Source organism: Meriones unguiculatus, chromosome 3 (assembly GCF_030254825.1).
Source record: "Meriones unguiculatus strain TT.TT164.6M chromosome 3, Bangor_MerUng_6.1, whole genome shotgun sequence".
NCBI lineage: Eukaryota > Metazoa > Chordata > Mammalia > Rodentia > Muridae > Meriones > Meriones unguiculatus.
The window spans coordinates 141855893-141861892 of NC_083351.1; the positions used below are offsets into that span (position 1 = coordinate 141855893).

At 42.7% G+C, this 6000-nt stretch overlaps 1 protein-coding gene across 1 annotated transcript in view; it reads left to right on the top strand.

Moving 5' to 3' along the window:
• LOC132653164 (uncharacterized) overlaps nt 1-4613 on the top strand; it is a 55206-nt gene extending 50593 nt beyond the window's left edge. The window contains exons 2-4 of the transcript XR_009590903.1: nt 1027-1153; nt 2540-2677; nt 4182-4613. The gene's annotated coding sequence lies outside the window, so the exon portion shown is untranslated. The remainder of the gene's footprint in view (nt 1-1026; nt 1154-2539; nt 2678-4181) is intronic.
• The last annotated feature ends 1387 nt before the right edge of the window (nt 4614-6000 follow it).

Consider the following 6000-nt stretch of genomic DNA (forward strand, 5'->3'; position numbering starts at 1 on the left):
CTCCCCCTTCAGAGGGAGGTGATTAAAGAGCCAGCCACTAAGTTTAAGTCAGAGACAGCTCCTCTTTCCCTTACTAGGGTACCCACTTGGACACTGAGCTGCCATGGTCTACATTTGTGCAGGGTTTTTAGGTTATCTCCATGCATGGTCCTTGTTTGGAGTATCAATCTCAGAAAAGACCCCCGTGCCCAGATTTTTTGTTTGTTTGTTTGTTTTTGTTCTGTTGCTCTACTTGTGGAGCTCCTGTCCCTTCCAGGTCTTTCATCTCTCCCTTCTTTCATGAGATTCCCTGCACTCTGCCCAAAGTCTGGCTATGAGTGAGTGGCATCTGCTTCTATACCCTTCTGGGTAGTCTTTCAGAGGCCCTTTGTTCCTGCCCTGTTCCCTGTTCGTTCCTAATTTTCAAACCAACATAAACTCACTTCTTTTTTTAATTTCAAAGAATTCTGTATCTATATAGCCAAGGAAAACATTAAAAGTTTATTTCAGTGAATCTTGCTTTTGTATAAAAAGTGCATTACAACTTCACTATTCTTGAATAATTTTTGTATAAGGGATATTCTGATACCCAACAAAGGTATTCTAAATATTTACTCTCATTTAATAACTAGCCCAAACATCTTTGCTTTGTATTGACTATGTAAAGAATACTCAACTAGACTCTGGAGAAGAATAAGTAGATAAAGTGTAATGGGTAGACGCAACTGTTTGCTGACACACCCTCTGCTTTTTCCTGGCCAACAGAGCTTAGATGTTTCCTCTGTGTACACCGTGTTTTCTCGATGGCTGTTTCCCATAGCCTATTTGGTTACTGGATTTGTTATTATTGTTATTGTTATTATTATTATTATTATGCAAGTAATGCTAGGACCCTGTTCTTTTCTCCTTCTCTCTGTTTTTGTTTTCCAGGTGCCACAAGGCCTCCTCCTCCCTGGGCTCCTCCTATGAAGCACTGTGCTACCCCAGGCCCAAGGCAGCCAGCCCATACATCTGCGGGCTAAAACACATTTTTTTTTTTCCTTTTAGATGGATTCCATCAGTGTCACAGAGAAAAGCTGCCTAACAGTCAGAAAGCATGTCTGGCTCCGCAACAACTCAAGATTAGTTCACTACAATTAAGGAAGCCTATTCCCCATCTTATACATTTTCTGTGGTAAAATGGGGAAGATACCTGAGTTTGCATTTGTGTGTGTGTGTGTGTGTGTGTGTGTGTGTGTGTGTGTGTGTGTGTATGACATTGGTGGTGGTGGTGGGGACTGGAGAGATGGATGACTCAGTGATTAAGAGCAATGGCTGCTCTTACAAAGGACCCTGGTTGAATTCCCAGCACCTACACCCTGGTTCAAAAGTATCTGTAATTCCAGTAATGGGGATGGCTACTTTCCTGCCTTGAGGAGATACAAAGTTTACAAAGTATGGGACAGGTTGAGTCCCTGCTGCTTGAGTTGGGGTGAATAACCAACACAAGGGAATTTAGAAAGCATTTCACTTGGGGCTTTTAGTTGCAGAGGGCTGGAGTCCATGACTCTCATGGTCCGGAGCATGGCAACCAGAAGACAGACATAGGGCTGGAGTAGTAGCAGAGAGCTTACTTACATCCTGGTTCACAAGCAAGAGGCACAGAGAACCATGACATGGCTAGAAGGTGGCCTCTTCAGTCTTCATAACCCCTGCTACTAGAAGCAGCTAGAGTCACCTCCATATCTTCCTAAGAGCCTACCCTATCTTAGGTCTCCAGCTTGTCTCAGAGATTTCCTGGCTCTAGGTTTCTCTTCACTCCCCAAGCTCTCTGGCCTCCTGTACCTGCATCTGATCCCTACCTTTATTTCCCTCCCCACTCCCCTACCCTGTTCCCTCTCCTGGATTTGTTCCTCTTCTCCTGGATTCCTCCCTTCAATAAGTCTCTGTTAAGAGATTGACTGCCTGCTGTGACTCACTCATTGGAGGAAGAAGAAGAAAGAAGAAGCAAAGGAGAGTTGCTCAGACTCCAAAGCTCCTCAAGTCATCAGGGGTTGGGGCAACCCTTCCCTGGAAGCTTTAAGGGTTTGAGAAGGAGCAGAGCTCAGGCCCCTAGGCTCTGCAGTTTATCAGAGGTTGGGCCGACACTCCCCTGAGAGCTGCAATGTCTTTGCTGAGGAGGCCTCCTCTCAGAGCTATGTGGTTCCTGGGCTCTTGTGCCTCAGAATACCCTTGGGACACTGCCCCACCCAGAGCTGTGAGGTTCCTGGGATACCCTTGTGTCTCTGTATACCCTTGGGACTGTGTCCTACCTCAGAGCTGGGATACCTTCCCAGTCCTCATAGCTGTGACCTGGATTTTTGGCCCTTGGGATTGTGGGTTTCCTGGACACCCTTTCATATGAGTACCAGAAGGCAAGCCAACTGAACAAAAACAACATCTGAGACCTATAAACAAGGTGATTTACCCACATGCCTTTCTCATAGCTTCTGAGATTGCCATCAATCCTTAGTAACCCTTGTCTTAGAGATGCTTCCTTTGGTATTGATAGCTTACGCATAAAACTGCATGTTTGCTCCAGGGAGAAGGACGGCAGAAGATGAATCCGTCAGAGGCTTGAGAAATACTGCTTTCTGGAACCTGAGACACCCATGTGAGGAATCCCAGGCTCACACAGTGGAGGATGAGACACCCGAGGAGCAAAGGCACACTGTGGCAGGTGAGGTCCTCTCATGTGGTCAGAGCTTGTGTGAGGCATGAGGGAAGGTCATTCCAGAAGCTGTCCAGCCAGACAGGAAGGTACTGTCCAACTGACTTATGGGAAATTATAAATGGCTGTTGTTTAGGGATGGATTGTTAGTTAATCTTCAACTTTCACAGGTTTGAAGGCTGTGGTTTTAGGATTGATTTCTTTAGTTAAATGCACTTAAGGGCTTTCCTTAACTGGAAAGCTGGCTACCACCTAAGGGAATGTTATAAGGTTAGATGTTATTTGACATACTGAATTAGAGCTTCAAATACCAACTCAACATCAATAAATTTTAAGGACAAAGTGTTTAGATGGTAAGAATATTAGGAATGGAAAATAAAAGTCATTGATGACAGCATTCTTTTAATTCATTGTTATTCCAGAAATTGTGGAAAGACCAAAAATGACCCAGCAACCCAACCTCTGAAATTCACATTGGTAATTTATTGGCATTATTGCACAGATTCTCTGTAAACTGAGTTGTAGAGTTGGAAGGAGTTTTTGATTTGGAGCCTGCCATTGCTATCTTCATTGCATCTTGGAGAAGATGGTTTTAAGTTCTCTTCAACCTTCCCTTGAGGAGTAAAATCCTATCACAGTTTGGAGGCAGTGATACCAGATATCAAATCAAAGCCTTAAAAGTCTTTATTTCATTTATATTTTCTTTAGCTGTAAAAACTGTAATTGGTTGAATTCATCTTGATTGATTGCCTGGCACTGAGGAAAGGATTTTAGATCTATTGTCATAGGTGTTTATTACAGTGACCTTGTGTTCAAGTGAGATCTGAGGCTCAGCCTGGAGAGGTGGCTCAGCAGTTAAGAGCATTCACTGTTCTTAACTATTCTCTGTTCTTCCAGAGGTCCTGAGTTCAATTTCCAGCTACCACATGGTGGCTCACAACCATCTATACTGGGGTCAGATGCCTTCTTCTGGCATGCAGGTGTACATGCAGAGCACTCATATAGGTAAAATAAATAAATCTTAAAAAAAGAAAGAACAGGACTGCTCCTCCCTTGGGGGGTGGGGAGGCCAAAGAGCCAGTCATTGAGTTCCTGTTAGAAATAGTCCTTGTTCCCCTCACTTTGGGAAACCAATTGGTTACTGAGCTACCACAGGCTACATTTGAGCAGAGGTTCTAGGTTATATCCATACATGGTCCTTGGTTGAATGTCAGTCTCAGAAAAGACCCTGTGCCCAGATATATTTGGTCCTTGTGGAGCTCCTATCCTTTCTGTATCAGACTAACTCCCAATCTTTCTTATGATTTCCTGTACTCTGCCTAAGGTTTGGTCATGAGCCTTTGCTTTGAAAACACTGCTAGTTAGAGTATTTCAGATGCGCTCAGTAGACTCCTGTCATACGCTCACTCATATAAACATACAACATAGAATAAACCCACTAAAATCTGCACATCTAAACATACTAAGCAAAAGAGAGGACCCTAACTAAAATGTTCAATATCTATCCTGAAAGGCAAAGAGGATGGACATCAGAAGAAAAAGAAAACAGGAAACAACCTAGGAACCTGCTACAGAGGGCCTCTGAAAGCCAGAAAAAGAAAACAGGAAACAACCTAGGAACCTGCCACAAAGGGTCTCTGAAAGCCTCTGCCATGCAGACTGTGAAAGCAGATGTTGAGCCTGATGGCCAACTGGCTGGCAGAGTGAATGGAATTTTATGTAAGAAGTGGGAAATAGTAAGAGCTGGAGAGGACAGGAACTCCACAAGGAGAGCAACAGAACAAGAAAATTTGAACACAGCGAACTTCCCAGAGACTCATACTCCAACCAAGGACTATTCATACTCAACCTAGAACCCTGACAATGCAGCTACTTCTGATGAGAACTGATAGACTAAGACCAGAAAGGAGAGGGGGACTTCCCCCAATCAGTGGACTGGGGAGGGGCATGCATGTAGAAAAGGGGGGGGGGAGGGTGGGACAGGGAGGGGAGGAGGAAGGGGTTTATGGGGGGATACAAAATGAATAAAGTGTAATTAATAAAAGTTAAAAAAAGAAAAAAAAAAGAAAGAACAAGAGAGAAAAAATGAAAGAACGAACGAGAGAAAGAAAGAAAAGAATACTGAAGTTTACAATGTTGAACTGCCAGGGGCACAAACACATCTCTGTACTTTGATTTTTCTCATTTTTAAGGTGGACATCTAATTACCCAGGTAAGCAGTAACAGCCCACCAATTTTGTATGAGTTAGCAACAATTGTCAAGCATACACAGCTACTGGTACTGTAACATTTTGTTTACTAGTTGCTTGAAGAATACTTAGGCATAAAGCATCATCCGTGTGCATGATAAATAAACTCTAATCTGGTCCATAGGAAGAGCTACATCATTCTGAAGTGTCCAAAGAAGTTGTGTCCAAAGACTCTAATCTGTTCCATAGGAAGAGCTACATCATTCTGAAGTGTCCAAAGAAGAAGTAACAAGAACCTGGTGCTGTTTACCTCTGATTATAGTGGACCAACAAATGAACATTTTAAGAGGGTCCCCTTAATATCCCTTAATCTTCATTCACAAAATGTGACTTAATGGCACTTTTAATGCATCCTTGTGTCTCTGAATGGGTCTCTACCTTGATGGTATTATTAAATTTCTAAGAGACATGTGTTAATGAATTGAAATTGCAGATCTGTAAACTTCAGTATGTGAATTTCTATATCACATTAGATAACCACTGGCTTGTCTGTGTATTTCTAGATGATTTGTTATATACATTATTGGAGCCAATTCTTCTAATTCCTGTTATGCATTGAGTTATTTATCTCTAAAATTCATATTTTGACCTTATTTAGAGGTGGGACCACTGCAGATATAATTAAGGTCAGGCCATGTTGGAATTGGTGGGTTTCTAATTCAGTATGAGTGGTGTTTTTATAAAGTGAGAAATTTTAGAGACAGCCACACGCACAAAGAAAACACCAAGTGCCAGTGAAGGCAGAGGTGAGTGATCTACAAATCAAAGAACGCCACATATGACCAGCAAACCAGCAGAGGCCAGAGAGACCCCTTGCTCTCGGAGCCTTCCAGTCTTGAGATCCTTGAGGTAATATATCTGTTGTTTAATCCACTTAACTTGAGGTACAGTGTTATAACAGCTTTAATAAGCTAATACAATGGCTGTTACTTAATAAAATAGGGACAGGTTCATTTGATTAAAATTCTAGTGATTTTAACCATTGGGCAATCTCTCCAGCCCCCAAAATGTGTAGCCCGAGCTGGCCTCAACTTCATGATTCTCCTGCCTCCACCTCCTTCAGCAAATCCTGCCTGTATGTGC